Here is a 20,064-nt window from a genome sequence, read left to right on the forward strand (position 1 = left end):
CTCTCTCTCTCTCTCTCTCTCTCCCTCTCTCTCTTTTTCTCTCTCTCTGATAAAATATATCACACACCCTCAACTAGAATGGACAATGGCACCAGTCTTTCCTTGAACTTGCAGAATTCCTCTGCCTTTGCCTCCTGAATGGTGGGAATATAGGTATATAACATCTTACCTGTTAGCAAAATTTGAATTATAAATTTTAACACTCTACATAGCATTCTGTTTACAACTGAGCAAGTTAATTTTAACATAAAGTTCATTTTATATTAATTTGTAAAAGAAAGAAAATAGTACTGTCGCCAATATTCACTTGAGTGAGAGTGATAACCACGTGACGTGTTTGTCAAAGGGCATTAATTATAAAGAACAGATGCCTTTGCCTCCTGTCTCTTCAACAGTGAGATGAAAACATGTAGGGATGACGTAGTGATTTTCTTAGTCACTTCATTTCTGAAAACAAATAATTAAAGTATCAGGCAACAATTCTTCAATCTCAAAAAGACTTGAAAACAGTTATTTCTGGATCAAATAACAGGCTATTCCAAGGGCCTATCTTATCTGTAGCTCCCATTGGTTTCCTATGGTTCTGTACGTGATGTATCCCTGCAGCCATTAGTAATTGAAATTGTATTAGATGAGAGCTTTTTTTCTTGAAACAATTCAAGAATTTCCACAGAAACTATTCAGACATGTCTTTGAGCAAAGCAAGATAATTTAATTTATTGATGAGAGTTTACATTTTGGAAGCAAACTTTTTGTGTCTATTCTGTATTTTACAAGTCATCAAATGTGTCAGCAAAATTACTAAAACCTCTGGCTTTAGCTTTCTTATCATATTTAAAAGGTAATTATATAAAAATCAAATCCGTTAATTATGAAAACAAGAGATCAATCTTTAGCATACAGATAGTCAATAAATGCCAGGTAGACCTGAAACACAAGCTTTTTATCCACAGATTATCAAAAAAGAAAAAGAAAAATCACGTGCCTGCAGAAGTCGTGGGTCTAGGTCTTTTTTTATAGGTTATTTTATTTATTTACATTTCAAATGTTATCCCCCTTCCCAGATTCCCCTCCACAAGCCTCCTCTCTCCTCCCTCCCTCTCCTCCTCTAGGAGGGTACTCCTCCACTCGCCCACATACTCTTCTTACCTCACTGCCCTAGCATTCCTTTACCCTGGGGTATCAAGCCATCATAGGACCAAGTGCTTCCCTTCCCATTGGTATCACACAGTGCCATCCTCTGCCACATATGCAGCTGGAATCAAGGATCTCTCCATGTGTAGTCTTTGGTTGGTGTTTTAGTCCCTGGGAGCTCTCAGAAGTCTGGTTGTTTGATAATGTTCTTCCTATAGGGTTGCAAACCCCTTCAGCTCCTTCAGTCCTTCCCCTAACTCCTTCATTTGGGTTCTAGTGCTCAGTGGAATTGTTGAATATGAGTATCCACATCTGTATTGGCCAGGCATGTCACTCTTACCTTCCCTATCCATTGACTTGCATTAATAACAATATTCAAATGACTAGTAGTTACAACTTCTTAGGAATATTCCTTTGTTGATTAGCCCTTCAAATTACCCAGACTACCTTCTAAAATAATACTCAATGAAGTGTGTAGTGTTTATTTCAATTTTGCTATTCACTGTAAAAATTCATCACCAATGAGCATCATAGATGAGGGGGATGAGACTTGAATTATTTTCCTATGAAAGATAGAGTTTTATTGTCATATAAGAGTACAAACATAACAATATTTCCTTTATAGTCTCTAACATTTTTGAGAGATGCCATTTTATCTATCACAGATAATAGCATTGCTTGAATTTTGAAAATATTACTGAGCTTGTATAATTATTTATGGCATCACAATTTCCTTAAAAGTAGCTATTGAACAGCAAATTCTATACATACCACTTTATTGTTAATTTACTTGTCACTTTTAAAATTTGTTGGTTGTTCAGTAAATATTAACTGCTATTAACAATTGTAGTAATTTCTTTTTAATTGGTGGACATTTACATGAAAGACAGACAGATGCTGGGCAGTTTCTGCTTGGTTTAATTAGGTGACACTGTTCTGAATTTCAGCCAAGGAAACTGTAGCAACACAGTAATTTTATTATTAGCGTTAATTAGACGTAGGTATCAGAAAATTGATTCAAGTTGTAGAGTTGATTAAGTGAAATGGTTCTTCACAATTTGATTACTTTCAGACAGATAAGAATGAAGCTTTAAGCTCAACCCTCTGTAAAAAGGAATGGTGTGATTTAGGTGGCAAAATAAATTTTTTTATTAGTTTCACTACTTGATAATGAAATGGCCTGATCTACTAGTACTGAAGGAAGTTCATGTTCTCTGTCTATCTAAACACAGATGTCACTGGCATCATCACAGTCCTTGTCCAACAGGCAATGACAATAAGTGGCTACAGTCCACCTGCGAATTAAACATTATTTATGGTAGTGTTGTTCTAGAAAAGAGTTTGTTTTCTGTTTAAGAATGGCAAAAATCTTTCCACGGTTATACATTTGTGAATTTAATAAGTGCTAAGAGTCAAGTTGTTATTAAAGTGTTTGGATTACATATGCTCTTACAGAAAAGAAAAACAAAAACCCTGTCCACATGCATATAAATGCCGACTTACATAGGTACCTAAAGAAAGTGTACTTTGCTACTTTTACATTATCCATTACATAGTCATAAAACTTAGAGCATTGTAACAGAATGAATTCACCTCTAAATCTAAGTCCTGCTGCTAATAAACCATCAATAACTTCAGTCAGACATTTAACTCTTCTAATCTTTAGTGTACTGGAGTGCCAGGGATAGTGTTACTAATATCCATCACAGAATACTGTATGGACAGATTCTGATGATATCTATAAAATGCTGATGAGAAATAAGCCTCCCACTCATGCTGGCTTGCCTTTACTCCCTGGCTTGATTTGGACCATGTTCAATCAATTCAGTTAGACAAATATTGATTGCTTCCCCAGAGCTATGTTTGACTCTAGGAAAACAATAGCAATTCTGAGTCCTTGCTTCTTTTCAGTGATTATTTAGTTCTGCCTGACTGTACTCTTATCTGTTACCCAATCTGTTTCAGTGTCATATATGGAGCTAGATTAATGGAATTAACCAGGAGAAACAGGGGGAGTCTAAAGAAAAAGACTATTTTCAGCAGAGGTCTATACGCATATCTGAGTAAGTGAATATCAAACCTGAAATCCTCTTTTTTCAATTCACTGAGGTGTATTGGCAGTTCTGAGGGGCTCTGTGGTTGGGAATAGAGGGTTATAAGGATCCCAGAAGCTCAAAGTTTGCAGGGGAGCTTCAGACAGCTGTGGTAGACTTCACTCACTCCCTTCCAGGGCTCAAGGACATTTATATAAAAATCACAGAAAGTGACATATTATCATAACTGGTTATGGAATAGCTAAATAACAGTAGTTTTCATTGTTCAAAACAGTTCCTAGTCATGCATTATATCTCCTCTTCGATGACTCATCCTAGATAGCAATATTAGCATTATGATGAAAAACCTTTATCTTGCCCCTATGGCATTTATTTCCTACACTTATCTGTTCACCAATTATAATTTTATGTGCTTGTGATACATGTTAGAACATAAAATTTTAACTAATGATTGTTTCTGACTCCAAGGAACATACATTAAATTAAGAATTGATATTTGTGTTAAAATAAGAAATTCTATTCTAATTTTGCTCTTGTTTTATAACCGTAGAAATCACTAAGCAGAGACTGGGGAAAGCCAATAGAATATGCACTGTTGTATCAAGGTTTAAAGATCAAACAGTTTTAATATATATTTTTATGCAATGTTCAACATTAAATAATTTATGTCATATTGTATTTTGTGCTACAAGGTAAGATTGATTATTATGCTTTTTAAAGCTAAATAAATGAAAATTTTAAGTCCATATTTCATTAATTTAAGATGACAGTATTAGAACTGATGTAAACCAAAAATTTTGTGACTCTGTTTAAATTATTAACAACTACAAGTCATCTGAGGGTCTACAGAGGTTTAACTGAATGATGTGAAGTTAAACATTGTAGAATATGTTGCATCTGTTAGTTTCCATGGAGATCCTAGGTAAATGCTAGCAATCATTTTGAGTAGTAGAGGAGGAAGTTTAGAAGCTACATGTCTTAGAAGAAATTTCAACTCTCTGAGCTACAAGTTCCCTGCAAGTGACAATGTTAATAATGTTTGCCTCACCTCTTGGTTGTGGACATAAAGTGAGTCTGCCCAACATGCTAAATGTAGAACATAGAGCAGAGTAAATGTTCCTTTTCAAATCTACTAAACAATTACCTTTCAGTCAGAGAAAAAAATCTGTAATCTGTAGCAAAGTAATACCTTTGAATTTTAAGTAAAATGGAGATCACTGAGATGTTTAGTAAATGATATTCATACTTCCTGATTAGATTTTAAATTAGTTTAAAAATGAGCAAGAGGAGGAAACAATATTGGATAAAGGAAAAATACATTCATTTTCTTGATGGTGAAGGTAATTTAAAAAAAAATTTTATTAGATATTTTCTTCATTTACATTTCAAATGCTATCCCGAAAGTCCTAGGACCTGTAAAGATGTTTTATCCTGACCTCTCACTTGCAAAGCTAAAGGTGATGCTAGGGGGGTGTTTATAACATGGAAGAAAATTAGGGAGTCAGGGTTCTTGATAAATAACAATATGCATGAATATTATACCCAGTGTAAAATCTACAAAAATTTCCCACATGGGAAGCAAAACTGCATAATGAGGACAAGAGAAGACATTCATATCCCTGTCTTTCTTATCAATAGGAGAAAATATTAGAAGTAAATTAAAATTGTTCCATTTAACCATAGGGTGTAGTGAGCTTGATGCGTTTTGTATTGATATCCCATTGATTGAACTATCCGCACTTGCTAGTAACTACTTCTATGAGTTTTGGACAAGCCATTTGACGGTAAAATTTAGAAAAATTTATTGTTCTAAGTTAAATGATGAGATCATGATATAAGAATTGAGAGAAACAAAGTAAATTATTTTATGTTCATGGAAAGTAAACTAAAATTAAAGTAAATATAATTTGATAATTTGATACTTGAAATAATATAGAGGAAAATCTGTTCAGGACATCGAATATCAATGGAGGCAGCACTTGCCACCTTTTTTCAAAAAAGAAGAGAGAATGAGGCTGACCATCTCAGTTGAGCTAACAGAATGTGCTCGACCAGGGGTACAGTAAATTCTGTGGCCATTTCTGCATTTGACCAACAGCATTCATCATTGTAAAGAAGGCAGTCATGCACCTTTCTTGCATTTGTCTTGAGTTTCACTACAGTTTTTTTTTCCTCAGTGGATCCTATCTCCTCATAACTTTCAGAATTTTCTCACAATCTATTTAAAAATGCTGTTTTTAAACTGGTATATAATGTCATGGCTAAGGACATGTGCTTTAAAATCACAGACAGAAATGTGGATCTAAGGTTTAATGGAGGTTTAACAAACACATGTGACTCTGCACTCTCTCCATAGGTTATAAAAAGAATAGATGTATTCAAACGTGACTGCAGTATCTGATGTAATACAACCAATGTTCTATTATGGTACAAACAAGGAGCATTATGTTCTATTCACTTGTGGACCCTGTAGAATTCAACCTACCTGCCTGGGCTCAGTCTATCTATTTGAGTCAACATTCTTCAATATTTTAGTTTCCATTCATAGACTTAGAGTGCACATGTTAAAATAAGCAAACAAAGACGTCAAACTCCAATTCAGATATAAAACAGTGTCCTATTTCTTTTCTCTGTGTGTATAATTTCATCTATTCTGTGACACAGATGTCATTAATAGAAAGCTGACAAGGCACAAAAATGTGTCTTTCACCTTAGAAGCAAGAGAAGATAGCTTATTCTAGTATCAAATATGGCCATGAACACAGCTTTAGATTACACTTAGTACAGTGTCCCTGCATGGTACATGTCATATTTTTACAATAACAACATGAAAAAAATTTCAGATGTCAAAAATGCTTTTCAAATCTTTTGTTTGGTGCATTAGGCAAATTACAGCCAAGTGGGAAATGTCTTGCCCTCAGATGCTATTTGATCACAGAGTTAGCTTTTGACTTGATGGAATCTATTTATATATTCCAAAATGATTTACCTAATACTCACAAAGATGTTAGGTCACACACAGAGGTAAGAAGTATAATAGCTATTTAGGCTTTAATAACTCAAGAGCTTTGAGCTTTGGACATGCAACATTCTGACAATTCATAATAATTAAATTTTTAATCAGTGAGTCTGTTTTGAAGATGTAAATAATTGTTGTTTTCTGGGAATGTCAGCAAGTTTTTACAAAGTACACAGACTTTTCATAGAAGATCATAGGAGCTCAATTATATTACTTGTTATTTCTGCCAATATTGTGTTTGACCAATATTAATATATTTAGAACAGAAAGGTATGGTTAAAGGTATAAGGAGATAGTTTATTAGTTAAAGCACTAACCACTAAAGAAATAGGACCAGAGTGAGAATCCCCATCACCCATGAAAATGACAGGTGAGTGTGGTGGCCCTTCTGTAGTTTGAACCTCAGAAAGTATAGACAGTGTATTCCCTGAGCAGTGTTTGATCAGAAGACCCATAACTCGAGGAATTACTTGGAAGATTACATGCAAACACATGAGGAATGCACCAGAACTTGTATTCATGTTCATATATGTGCACAACCTACAGGTGAACACCAATGACAATCAATCACTCACTCAAACAAGCAATAGTTAGGTGCAGTGATAGCACTGAGTCCACTGCATTTTCCATGGCTCTTTCTTCCTGCAGTTATTAGAAAGAGTATAGATGAACTAAACAGGCTTCATGGTCTGGCATCCCTAGTTTCCCTAGCATTTTTTTTTTCAATTAACCATCCTTCAGTCAACCTCCAGTCCAGTCTGTCTGATATGTTAGGCAATCATTATATGCATTAGTTATCTTCTTAAAGGCCATTGCATTTGTCTTGCCTGGGTTAATTTCCCCATTCCTTACTCCTCCCTTGATGCCATGGTGCATTTCTTGAGAGTGAGTTATTTACTCCTGAAAGAAAGTTGCTTCTTACAGTTATGGAGATTCAGAAGTCCAAAATTAAAGCAGAAGCAGGTTCAGGAACTACTCAGCTCCCTGCTTCAAGATCGTGACTCAAACCTTTCTAACTCCATAGGGAAGCAGGAAAGCAGCCTATGTTGCTCTCACATTGTGAGAGAAGATGAGAGCTCACACTCTTCTTTTTCATACCAGCATTAAGCCATCAGGACCAAAACATCTCCTACAATATCCCATCATCTAACACTGTTGCACTGTGAGTTCCAATTTGTTTTGATGGTGATCAAAGTATAAAATTAGGGTACCCAAAGGGGCCCTATGTCTGGAATTACTTCAACTTATTTAAGTCTCAACTCTTACATCTCATTACATCTAACACAGTTACCACAGTTAACACTGAAGCCTCCTCCCATGATTCTCAAGCCCCTTTCTTATTGTACCTTTCTTGATTTCCATAGTCTCTTCCATCCTGGATGAGAAATTTTATTTATTTAATGTAGTCATATCAGCTTAATAAAGTCACGGCATTAATCTCTTGTTAACTGTATTATCTACAATGCTTTAAATAGTGCCTGCCTCCTGATAGTTGCAAAATTCTTTGTCATATAAAATAAAGGGAAATTTATCACTGTAAGGTAGAATTTCATTTGGCCTGTTTATAGAAAAGGAAACACTGGTCACTACGTTGCTGATCCTCTGTTTCCATTGTGAGATAATAAGGGATGAATCCATTTCTGTCTGCTTTCGAAAAAAAACAAACAAAAAAGATATTTCTCAGTATCTAGACAAGAGTTATGACAGGATTACATCTAAAATAGTTAGTACTAGATGCTTAGAGCCTGTTTGGGGGCAGCCCAAGTAATCATTTACCTCACTCAGCTCATCAGGTCTTGCTTCATGTGATTGCATTGATGTTTGTTCAGACACACATGTGCTACTGTTCCTTCCATTGCTTTGATCTTTTCTAACAAGTCTGTTTATTTTTGCTTTGCGTAGATGGGTCCGTGGGTTTTACAAAGAGTTGATTCAGATCATTAAATCCTACACAAGCCTGAATAACAAAGCAGAAAAATCTGTCGACAAAATGCTAAAACCCTTCCTCTGACTCAGAACCTCTCTTTTCTCACTCTTTGAGTCATCCTGTGGAAGATGGCTTTATTTGTTTGATTCTAGATTTATGGCTCAGTATTCCCAAAATGGATGTGTGCTAGGATGAAGCATTTGTTTAGTGAGAAGGATCATATTTTAATTTGTAAAACCATAAAAAGCTTAAACCACTGCCTCAATTTAGGAGAGAGAAGAGGAGGAAGGAGAGAAAAAGGGAGGAATGAGCGAAATGAGGAGATAGGGGGAGGCGGGGAAAAGATGGGAGAGAACTGTACCAAGAATGAATAAAAGAAACACAGAAAGACAGTGATGAGAGAGGATGTCCCCTGGAGCTTTACTTGTGAGGACAAAACAGTTGACGAAAACTATTTAAAGAAGACAGCATTTATCTTGTATCACAGTTACAGTCAATCATGGCAGCTTTCAGGCAGCTGCTACCATTGTACCCATATGGAGAGAGAATGAGAGAAGGGGAGAGGGAGGGAGGGAAGGAGAAAGAAAAGAGAGGAGAGGAGAGGAGAGGAGAGGCTAGTTCTCACTTCTTTTCTTCTTTGAATTCAGTACACAGTCTCAATTCTCAGAATGGTGGTACTCTTTAAAGGTGAATTGCCCCCCTTAAACGTTATCTAGAAGGCCCCATACAGACATGACCAGAGGTTGAATACCTAAGTGATTTGATATCACTTCAGTTTGAAAATCAGTGTTAACCAACACATTAGATACTCTGCTTTACTTTGTCTCTTACAGTAAGCTTTTGAAAGGAAAAGTAATACCGTCTACACTAGGAAGGTCAGATTAGAGAAAGGGAAAACACATTTTATGGTGTTCTGCTGTATCCTATGAACTGGTTATGTCCTCGGTTATATAATAATTTATAATTATCTTCTGTCAGAGATCATCTTGTGGGAAAACACAAGGCTGCTTTCTGTATTGGAACATCATGTGGGGTAATGGTGAGTTAATCCATTTCTTCCAGGAGTTAAATAACATCTTCCATCGCTTCCTCTCCTCTCTTCTCCCCTCTTCTCCTCTCTCCATTCCCATCATCTTGACTCCTCTCCCTTCTTTCCTCTCTTCTCCTTTCCTCCCCAAAAGCTTCTTGTGTGTGGTATATTCATGTATATGGAAACATTTATCCATACACTTAGTGGTTCAGAGACAACATCACATTATCATCAATCACTGTTTTGACAGTGTTTCTCCATGAATTTGTGTCTCCCCTTTGATTTGGGCTGGCTAGTTAATAAGATCCTAGTGCTATGGTTACAAATATGTTCTACAAACCCAGCATTTACATAGTTGATCAGGATCTAAACACAGAGAACTCTATGTTTTCACAACAGTTACCTACAGACTCATCTCCTTAGGCCTGCCAATTTTTCTTCATCAACTTTAATGTCTCAATACCTGAACTCATCTAAATAGAGTACTCTGAGGGTGTGATGGAGTTTCAAGATAAATCACAATAACACAGGATGTGTGAAAAATATGTTATTTTGTTCTAGATTTATTTTTAATTATGTGTCAGTGTGTATATTTGTATGTAGATAGGTGCTTTTGGAAGCCAGCTCTTTCAGAGCCCCTGAAACTAGAGTTACAGATATGAGGCACCTGATGTGGTCCTTGTAAACAGAACTCAGCACCTCTGGGAAGGCAACAAGTGCTTTTAATCTCTGATCCATCTTCCCAGCCTTAAAAATATGTTTGTGGAGAAAGGAATTTGAAGGAGGTTTCATAGACATGTTTCTTGCAAACATATAATTCTTAGCTTCAAAGTGAGTAAACACTTTGGGGTTGTGACGGTCCATGATTCATCCTTTGGGTTATATACTGCAAAGATATTGATAGGAATCATGCAAAGACTTCACCTAAGCTGGTGTTGGCAAGGCTATAGGAGCTGTCTCTAGAACTTATGTTGTCCTAGAGCAAAGCTCAGAAAGACAGCAGAACTGAAAGTATGCTTATGGCTCATAACATTAGAAAAACCCACTAGAAATCCTAATAAAGTTCATAATAGACACAAATCAAATAACTGTATCTGGTGTTTTATAAATGAAATGTATTATCCTCACCCTAAAAGAGAGATGCACACATGTTGCCTACTCTAACTATAGGCTGTCGTTTTTCATTTTGATACTAACTAGACCACACTACCAAGTACCTTTCTATTGTGATATTATAGAAAGTTTTTTATGCCTAACTATTTAGAATCTATTTTCTTTTTCTGAAACTTTGAATTTCCCCTTTATCATATAAAATTGCCCCAAGAAACAACCAGGATAATGTCATTGTTCAAATTTATGAATCTACAGAGTTTAAGATGAATACATTCTCCTTTTGTATTGTAAATCATACCGCTTAGTTTTCAATGTAGGAAGGACCATTCTGAGACTGCCCCACCTGGGGAATCCATCACATATACAATCACCAAACACAGAGAGTTTTTTTTTTTTTTGATGCCAACAAGTGCTTGCTGACAGAAGCCTGTTATAGCTGTCTCCTGAGAGGCTCCACCAGTGCCTGACCAATGCAGAGGTGGATGCTCACAGCCTACCATTGGACTGAGCAAAGGGTCCCCAGTGAAGGATCTAGAGAAAGGACTCAAGGAGCCAATGGGTTTGCAGGCCCATAGGAGGAACAACAATATGAAATAACCAGCACTCCCAGAGCTCCTTGGGACTAAACCACTAATCAAAGAAAGCACATGGTGGAACTTGTGGCTCTAGCTGCATATGTAGCAGAGGATGGCCTAGTTGGTCATCAATGGGAGGAGAGGCCCTAGGTCCTGTGAAGGTTCTATGCCCCAGTAGAGAGGAATGCCAGGGCCAGGATTGGGAGTGGGTGGGTTGGGGAGCAGGAGGAGGGAGGAGGGGATAGAGGATATTCTTTAGAGGGGAAACTAGATAAGGGGATAACATTTGAACTGTAAATAAAGAAAATATCTAATAAAAATTACTATTTTCCAAAAGGAAAAAAAAAAGCATACATTTTTAATTCACTTTATGAGGAATCACACAAAACACTTATGCTTTTGAAAGGTTTTATTAGATCATTGTAATTCAATTTAATTTACTTCACCAAATATTTTCTAAGCATATTTTCACACCCAGACATTATATATTGTCCTAGGGAAAGAATATAAACACAATATGGTCCTCTTTCCTTAGGCATGGGACTTTTATATAAATTAGAAGTATCATATGATAACTGCAATAATGAAATAAAGTACAAAGAAACCATAGGATGTATTCTAAAGAATGAGATTATAATTATTTTTTATAAAAAATTTCCTGATCAACACACACACACACAAACACAAGGCCAGGGTTAATGCTATATTTTTGATGGTACTATAGGAATTATCATAACCTTGGTAGCATTAAACAGCAAAACTGTATTCTGTCATAATTCTAGAGACCAGAAGTCTGAGAATTAAGGTCAAATCAAAATATTTGCAGGGTGATACTGCCTCAAGAGCCTCCTGCATCTGCAGGTTCCTTGAATTTTCTGTCTTCTGATGATTGGTAACATCTAAATTTCTGGGCACATTCCTTCAACATCTGTGTAAAGTCATTTTGTAAACCTCTCTTTTATGGGGCCATCTTTCTTTATCTTTTTTGTAAGAGTGCTTGTGATAGCACTCAGGGCCCTTGTGGCTAACCCAGGTTATTGTTATGTCAGCATCCTTTACTTAATTACATTTTCTGTTACATGTAGATCTGGAAGGGTTTAGAAATGAGGCTATTTGGAACCACTATTCAATCCACTATGATGGATAAAGGAGAAAATTACAATATTGTAGATTTAAGGGTCAACAATTATGCCAAGCATGCTGAGTGTTTGCTTGTAAAAAAACTCATGAGAGAGTTTTCTTTCCTCTCATAAGAGAAAAGAAATCCTAAGCAATGACATAGCAATTGTATTCAATTAGGTTGGTGATAACTGTGATCTAGTTAAATAAAACATTCTAGCTTAGGGTAATCTTGTAAAAAGTTTGCCTCCTAGAAATTTACTCTGTGTTTACTCCATGACCTACAAAGTTTCAATAGCTTTTAATATCTGGTTGAGATTATTCCATTTCTTTTTCAATTAAACAAAGGAATCCCTCTGTTCCTTGCTTCAGGCTTTCAATCAATCACAATTTATATATTTATTCACTATGTATTTATTGAATTCAGTGAGCTACACACTGCCTTCTATGGAGAAAGATATGAATAAGAACATTCAAATACAAGGCAGTTTATGCCTTCAAAGAGTACATAACAAAACAGAAAGATGTACACACTCAATATGCAGTAAATAAAATATATATCACACTAAGTTCTATATGACATACTAATGTGGTAGTGGAGATGACAGTGTTTCTCACAGAAATACATTATCATGTTCACACAATAGGACAAAAGGGAAGAGGATCCCAGAACTTTTTAATTTAATATGGAAAATGCTTATGTGCCTAGCATTATGGGCTCAGAAAGGTTTAAGAACTTTGACTATGCTGGAGTCTGAGATGAAACTATTGTTAAGAGATAAACATGGAGAGAGAAAAACAAGCATAAACTGAAAAAATATACCCTAAGTTATTTATGGGGTAGAATGGATGGATCTGGGAGAGAAGACTAACATCATATGGTACTATATTACTACATGCTATTAGTTAGCTGCTTTTGTGAGATAAATGGAACCAGAATGTATCCCTTTTCCTCCAGAAAGAAGACCAACTTCTTTATAAATGGCTTGTCTTCCAAGTGCTATATACTCTGTTTAGTTATCTTTGGTCTATGTCTAGTTCTCTCATTCTGCACAGCATTACCTATTCACAAGTCATGATGGCACCCCAGACATTCATTAGGCCAGTATTGGAAAATAAAATTATGGAGATTCCTTGAAGCATCCTCTCTCATATTTGAAAACATTTAGTGGCACAAATGGGTGCATCTTAGAGGTAAATTACCATGTGTACATTTAACAGATTATTTTAATAGTTTCTTTTCTCTTCTAGCTAGAACATGCTTCATAAAACTGTACTTCTTCCTACAGTGGATGAAGATATTACTAATGCCTCCCACTGATCCAGGAGTTGAATTTCCGTTTTCTCTACAGGCATTTGGGCTATTAAGCACTTCAGAGAAAATGGTGTTTGAAATTAGGATTTTATAGTTTAGAAGGAGAAAAGTTAAAAGACATCAGAATGGTTTGGAATATGATTTCATATAAGCTTAGTTTTAAGACTGACGATGGGTATTTATTTTACCTTTATCCTTTATGACTTCTCAGAAGTCAGCTCATCTCTCTGTACATCTGCTCCTTGCCAGTAAGTTAGAATCACAATCTAGTAGTAATTATTTTTAGGAACCATTCACACAAGTACACAAAGCACAAGATACCTATATGTGCCAATGCAGTGTCTGGGAGCTACTGAACATGGTATTCTCTTACTGTCTATAGTCAATGACCAAGAGGGAATAGATGACTGTATGAATCTGAAGTTACAGAGAAATGTGTGTATGGGGAACTGTTGGCATTGTGTTCAAAATGCAAGTGAATCAACCCATAAGAATGAAGGGTAAGAATGTAGAGACAGAATATGTCTCTACATCAATGGAATCAGTCTATCATACAAACTGTTTACTTCCCAAGGACGCCATGAGAATGCAACAAATAATCCATATAAAGTATCTTGAACTGAGATGTCATGAGATATGTTATAACAATCATATTAATACTGTTTGTTTTCCTTTTGAAATTAGCTGATTAGAATAAATCAGTCTTTAAATTGTTCACATTTATCTAAACTATTTATTTGTAGTGTGTAAAGAGGGGCCGGTGTATTTATTACACACTTTTCTAGGTTATTCTTATGTCAATTATGTAAAGTGATTGCATATGTACAAAATAAAGACTGTGGAGTTAGAAAGCCCAGGTTTGAAAAACATAATTTCTTGCAGACAGACTAACTTCCTTCAGTCACATTATTCACTTACAAATGAATAATGCAGACTTAAGTTCCTCACTCAATCACTTGTGAGATTCTTTTTGTATCACACCCACAAATTGACCAGGACTTCCTACTATTCTACTCCTTTCCTCTCTCATGCAGATCCCATGTCCTGGTCATTTACCAGAATGTGATAGAAAACAAGACAATTCTTTAATACCTTCAGTAGCATGGACTCCACTTAAATCCTGCTCACCTGCTATGCCTTTTACATTGTCAACAACTATAAGCATTAGCAATTGGAATTCAGCTGACAGTTTTCTCAGCAAGGAAAAACTAGCTCCCTTTTAACAGGAAGGTCTGTTCCTGTGGAGTTAATCAGAGGAAGAACTTATTAGATCAGCAGTTACATCTTAACGTTCCAAACCACAACATAATATTTTGTTAAGAGTCATGTGTGTAAACCGTTTTAGTGTTAGCTGAAAGTGTACTTATTTGCATTAGCTTTAGTAAGTGGAGAGGAGGAGGATGGTTCTGAAGGTTTCTACCTGAGTAGTGATGCACTATTCCAGTTTTTCTCATCGTTTAAATCTCTGTTCTGTACCACTTAAAAGCTATACTTTGTATTAGTAAAATGGAAAATAGTCAATGTAGAGAGCCAGAGAGTTGCGCTCTTAAGAACACTAGCTGCTCTTTAGTAGACCTGGGTTTGATTCCCATTACCTTCAGGACAACTTGCACCTGTGTGTAATTTCAGTTATAGTGGATTGTCTTTGGGTATCAGTGGACGATGGGCATATACTTGGTACACACACATACTTTCAGACAAAATACTTATACATGTAAAATAAAAGTAAATCAATGTTTGTTTGCTTTTTAAGTCACCATGGTCTGTTTTCTGTCAGAAGAAACAAGTATTTTTAAAAATATCAAGGTAGTTAGTGAGATGACTCAGTTCTTGAAGGGATCTGCCACCAATCCTAATAACCAGAGTTCAATCATCATGATGCATAAAGTGGAAGGAGAAAAATGACTGCCACAAATTGTCTTTTGACTTCATCAATGTATACTGTGGCATGGTGTCCTCTAGTCTAAACACACTGGCATATTCTGGCACAGAAAGAGAGAGAGAGAGAGAGAAAGAGAGAGAGAGAGAGAGAGAAAGAGAAAGAGAGACAGAGAGAGAGACAGAGAGAGACAGACAGACAGACAGAGACAGAGACACAGAGAGAATAAATAAAAGATAACAAAATTAAATAAAAATAAACACTAGAATATGTTTACCTTAAAGGGAAAGTCTCAAGTTTGAGGAAACAGCCAAGCATTGTGATCAAAACAGAAGATAACAATGTTTACTAATAACCTTATCTTGAGAATATCCTATAAACTTGCTACTACAACTAAACTTTAACAAACACCTAGAGCTCAAAACAAATATTTGAACTCTACCAGCAGTTTCTTGAGCTCAATGGAATGAGATGGGAAAGAAAACAGCCATTGATTTTTTTTTTTACCTGATGGCTTATTAGAAAATGGCACTTTAGAGGGAACCTGAATGAAGATAGCCAGATAGCCTGATGGTGATAGCCAGAGTAACAAACGGCACTTTGGTAGGAAGGAAATTGGTCAGTAAAATGAATGGTTATGTCCAAAGATTGTGGTCCATGAAAGAATGTTTCTACAGTTATGAAATGAAGAAATCTTGACATGGATTCATTCTCAAAGATCGATTGATAAAAGGAGCACAAAATGGGCACTTTCTCTATTGAAAGGAGGTCAGACTGACACAGTAAACTATATGATCTTGATGAAACATTTCTGATGACCTCTGTTTAAAAAGAATGTGTATTTGGTCATGGTGTCTTCCCAAATGCCTTTGGCTTCTCTTTCTTGAGTTCTCCCTTCATGTTAGCCCCGAACCCTTCTTCCATTAAGTATATAAGGTTAGTGAACCTTAGCTCTTTTTGGGAATATGTCTTACCCAAATGAATGAAACCTATCAACTCTCCCTGAAACTTTCCATATATCCCATTTGTGGTTAAGAAAGCAACATGTATCCTTTGCTTTCTATCAGAATCCTTTTATCATCCTTAACTACACAATGAAGTGTCACTTACTGCATAGTCCCGTATTCCTTTTCTCTACCCCTGTGATGGCTATTCTAGGTTGCAAACTTGACTATATCTGGAATGAATTAACTAAAATCCAATGCATATGCATACCTGTGAGGGATTTTTTTTCTTAGTTTAATCTCTTGAAGTTGGAAGATAGACTTTTAATATAAACCTTTGTAATGGTAACTCTAATCCAAACGTTTTGATGGGGGAAGGTGTACCTTTAATCTGGACCATACCTTCTGCTGGTAGACTATAGAAAGGACATGGAAGAAAGAAGCTTTCTCTATCTCTTTGCCTGATTGCTCTTCATGTTGCTAATAAGTCCATTCCTTCACTGTCATTAGAGACTACTTCTTCAAGAGTATAGGAAAAACAATATGAACTAACCAGTACCCCCACAGAGCTGTGTCTCTAGTTGCATATGTAGCAGAGGATGGCCTAGTCTGCCATCAATGGGAGGAGAGGCCCTTGGTATTGTGAAGATCATATGCCCCAGTACAGGGGAATGCCAGGGCCAGGAAGCAGGAGTGGGTGAGTTGGGGAGCAGGGTGGGGGGAAGGTATAGGGAGCTTTGGGGATAGCATTTGTTATGTAAATGAAGAAAATATCTAATAAAAAAAGTGCCTTAAAAAAGAATATGGCTTCTACTGAAGATCAGCTGAAATGTTTACCATCGTGGACTGAAATAGTACTGAATTCTTAGTGCAGCTATTATTTGACTAAGTAAACAACAGTTTGTAAAATTTCTCTGTGTGTGTATGTGAGTATTATATATATATATATATATATATATATATATACCTCTATGAAGGTGAAATATATATATATGTATGTATATATATTTCTTTTAATTCCATATTTTTAGAGAATGCTAATAAAGCTATTCAATATTATTTTTATTTAATGTACATGTTCTAAAGACTAAAATCTCCTCTACATGGTATAAAACAAAGTAGTGAAGACCTTTGCTTTTTATTCTACTTATTGTCTTAAGGGTGCAATGTTTCATTTTAAACATTGTGTTGTGTCAAATGGTGGAAATTGTCTTGGCCAATTCAGAGTATTGTCTGCAAATTGCTCTGGTGGAAGCTGGAGAACTAAGGTAGCCATGCTAGGGAGGAATGTATTTAGGACTGACATTACGATTCAGTATATATATGGATAAAAGAAGAACTAGTATATTGCTTATATGCCAGGCACTATGGCAAGTGAATTCTTTAGAATGTAACACTTTCTCAGATAATCGTCAAAGAATATAAATGCTAATATTTCCATTTTGAATGGGACAAATGTGCCAACTAAGGTTTTTTATTGCTATTTTATTTATTTACATTTCAAATGTTGTCTCCTTCCTATTTTCTCCTGCACAAATCCTCCATCCCAATCCCTTCCCCTTTACCTCTCTGAAGGTGATCCCCTACCCACCAACCCATTCCCACCTCACCACTCTAGCAACCCCTTATGCTGAGGTATCAAGCCTCCATAGGACCAAGGGCCTCCCCTCCCAATGATACCAGATAAATCAATCCTCTGCTACTTATATATCTGGAGCCATGGTTCCCTCCATGTGTATTCTCTCCAACCAAGTTATTTTATTAGAAAGTGATTATGTATAATGTTAACCTCTAACTTGAATGGTTCTTCAATGTTGTGCTATACTGGTCATACCCCACAGAGCTCATCCAGAACTGAGTGCTATTAATAATTTGAGGGTACATTGATGATGATGTATGGTTTACAAGGACATTGTCATAACCAATTTTTTGGGTCTTTGAATTTGCTTACAATGTTCCAGACAAAATATTATGTACATATGTACATATGTACATTGATGTCTCACAAGCATGTCTGTTGCTCTAATAAAACACTATGAGAAAAAATCTTGGGAAGAAAGTGTTTATTTCACTTCACATGTCTCAATTACAATTCATCATTCGTCATGAAGGATGTCAGAGCAGGAACCTAACCTTACGAATTGATCCAGAAGCTAAGTGTGTGTGTTTTGCTCATCCATGACTTACTCATTCTGCTTTCTTGTACAATTTAAATCTGCCTACTTAGAGGTGGAGTGTCCTATCCTGTGGTGTTGGCCCTCCCACACCAGTCATAAATCAAGAACATACCCTATCGCCTTTCCACAGGCAATCTGCTTGGCGCATATTCTTTTTTTTTTTGGATGTAATTTCTTTTTATTATTATTAATTATTATTATTTTATTTTTTATTACATATTTTCCTCAATTGCATTTCCAATGCTATCCCAAAAGTCCCCCATACTCTTCCCCCACTTCCCTACCCACCCATTCTCATTTTTTTGGCCCTGGCATTCCCCTGTACTGGGGCATATAAAGTTTGTGTGTCCAATGGGGCATATTCTTAATGAAAGTTTCTCTTCTCAAATAACTCTAGGATGTATCAAGTTGACAAAATTTAAACTAGTACAATTGGCTATTGCAGACTCACAAAAAACCTTACCCTCAAAATCCAGTTGTACTTAATTCAGTTTTTATTTTTTGAATGATAAATGACTTGAGCATTTTTCCTGTGCTTATATGCTATGTGTACATCTTTTTGACAATGTATCTAATTAATTCATTTTTACTGCCCACATATTTGTCGAGTCTGAAATTGTAGTATTCAAATCCCAGTAAGTTTGAAGATTTAATCAAATAAAGATGGGTGACACATGCTAGTTATATCTCTCATACTGGATACATATCTCAAAACATAGTATTTTCCTTCATGAATGTATATGACTATGATTTATTGACTTAAATCATGTTGATTTTGAAAGCATAACTTGAGTATTTCATGCTTTCATTTCTTATGACCCCTCCCCCCAATTCAAAACAATTGAACATGAAATAAGTTGGTAACTCAAGGATGGCATTTTTTGTTACTTCTATAAGGCTAAAAGGGACCATAACGAACACAGCTGACTAGTTTTCATATTTATGAAACTCTAGGCAGTTGTGAATCTTCAGAGAGTATTTTGTTCATGTATAGCCCTCTGAGGTAAGTGAGTTCTTGGAAAGTTGGGGTTAATTCCCACATATCTAATTTCAGTAATTATTAATGTATAGGTTCTTTTCGCTTTCAAAAAAGTAAAAAAAGCTTGAAACTAAAAAAGTTGAGAAAAAACAGAAAGTGTTAATTGTCTCACTAATTTCTATAATTACAAGGTTATTTTCATCAAGCCAATCATTAGGGAATGCTTAAATAAATTGAAATCACTCTAGAACTACACAACAGAATGTAGTCTTAGTGAGTTTGAATGGCATACTATAAACTTAAGTTTGTTAAATATATAAGTTCACAAGGTCACATAATTTTTTATAAAGAGATTTTGAAGATTATTCATGGAGTTTTATACTCTGTGAGAAAATTATCCCTTGAGAGATATACTTGCTATGTAGCCTTGCCTAGTCATGTATGTGATTGGCATGTAATGCTTGGTTATCACTTTTTGTTTTATTTTATACTTAAAAGAGCATAATTTCAAATGTTTTACTTGAAAGAATAAATGTCTATTTATATTTCTTGCTCCTGTGCTTTAGAATTATATGTTGTTTGTTCATTCATTCATATATTCATCTTTGAGGGAATGATATTGTAAGTCCTTCCACATGACTTGCTGTAGAGTAATGCCCAATTAATGTGTATTGAATGAATAAGCTGAGGAAATATGGCCATTGGATCTAAAACAGCCTTATTTTATTCCAGTAAATAATTTAATAGATCAAAGTGAGAGGATGGCTTCTGTTTCTGGGACAATTTGCTACAAATTAAT

General features: G+C 35.7%; 1 protein-coding gene across 7 annotated transcripts in view; it reads left to right on the forward strand.

Annotated features, from left to right (window-relative positions):
- Lrrc4c (leucine rich repeat containing 4C) overlaps window positions 1–20,064 on the forward strand; it is a 1,249,590-nt gene that overhangs the window by 281,230 nt on the left and 948,296 nt on the right. Inside the window, exon 3 of one of the 7 annotated variants that reach the window (XR_003835948.1) lies at window positions 3,100–3,177. The exons of the other annotated variants lie outside the window; for them this stretch is intronic. The gene's annotated coding sequence lies outside the window, so the exon portion shown is untranslated. Of the gene's footprint in view, window positions 1–3,099; window positions 3,178–20,064 lie in introns of those variants that run through there. 7 annotated transcript variants of the gene reach the window in all.

Source organism: Mus caroli, chromosome 2, assembly GCF_900094665.2.
Source record: "Mus caroli chromosome 2, CAROLI_EIJ_v1.1, whole genome shotgun sequence".
NCBI lineage: Eukaryota > Metazoa > Chordata > Mammalia > Rodentia > Muridae > Mus > Mus caroli.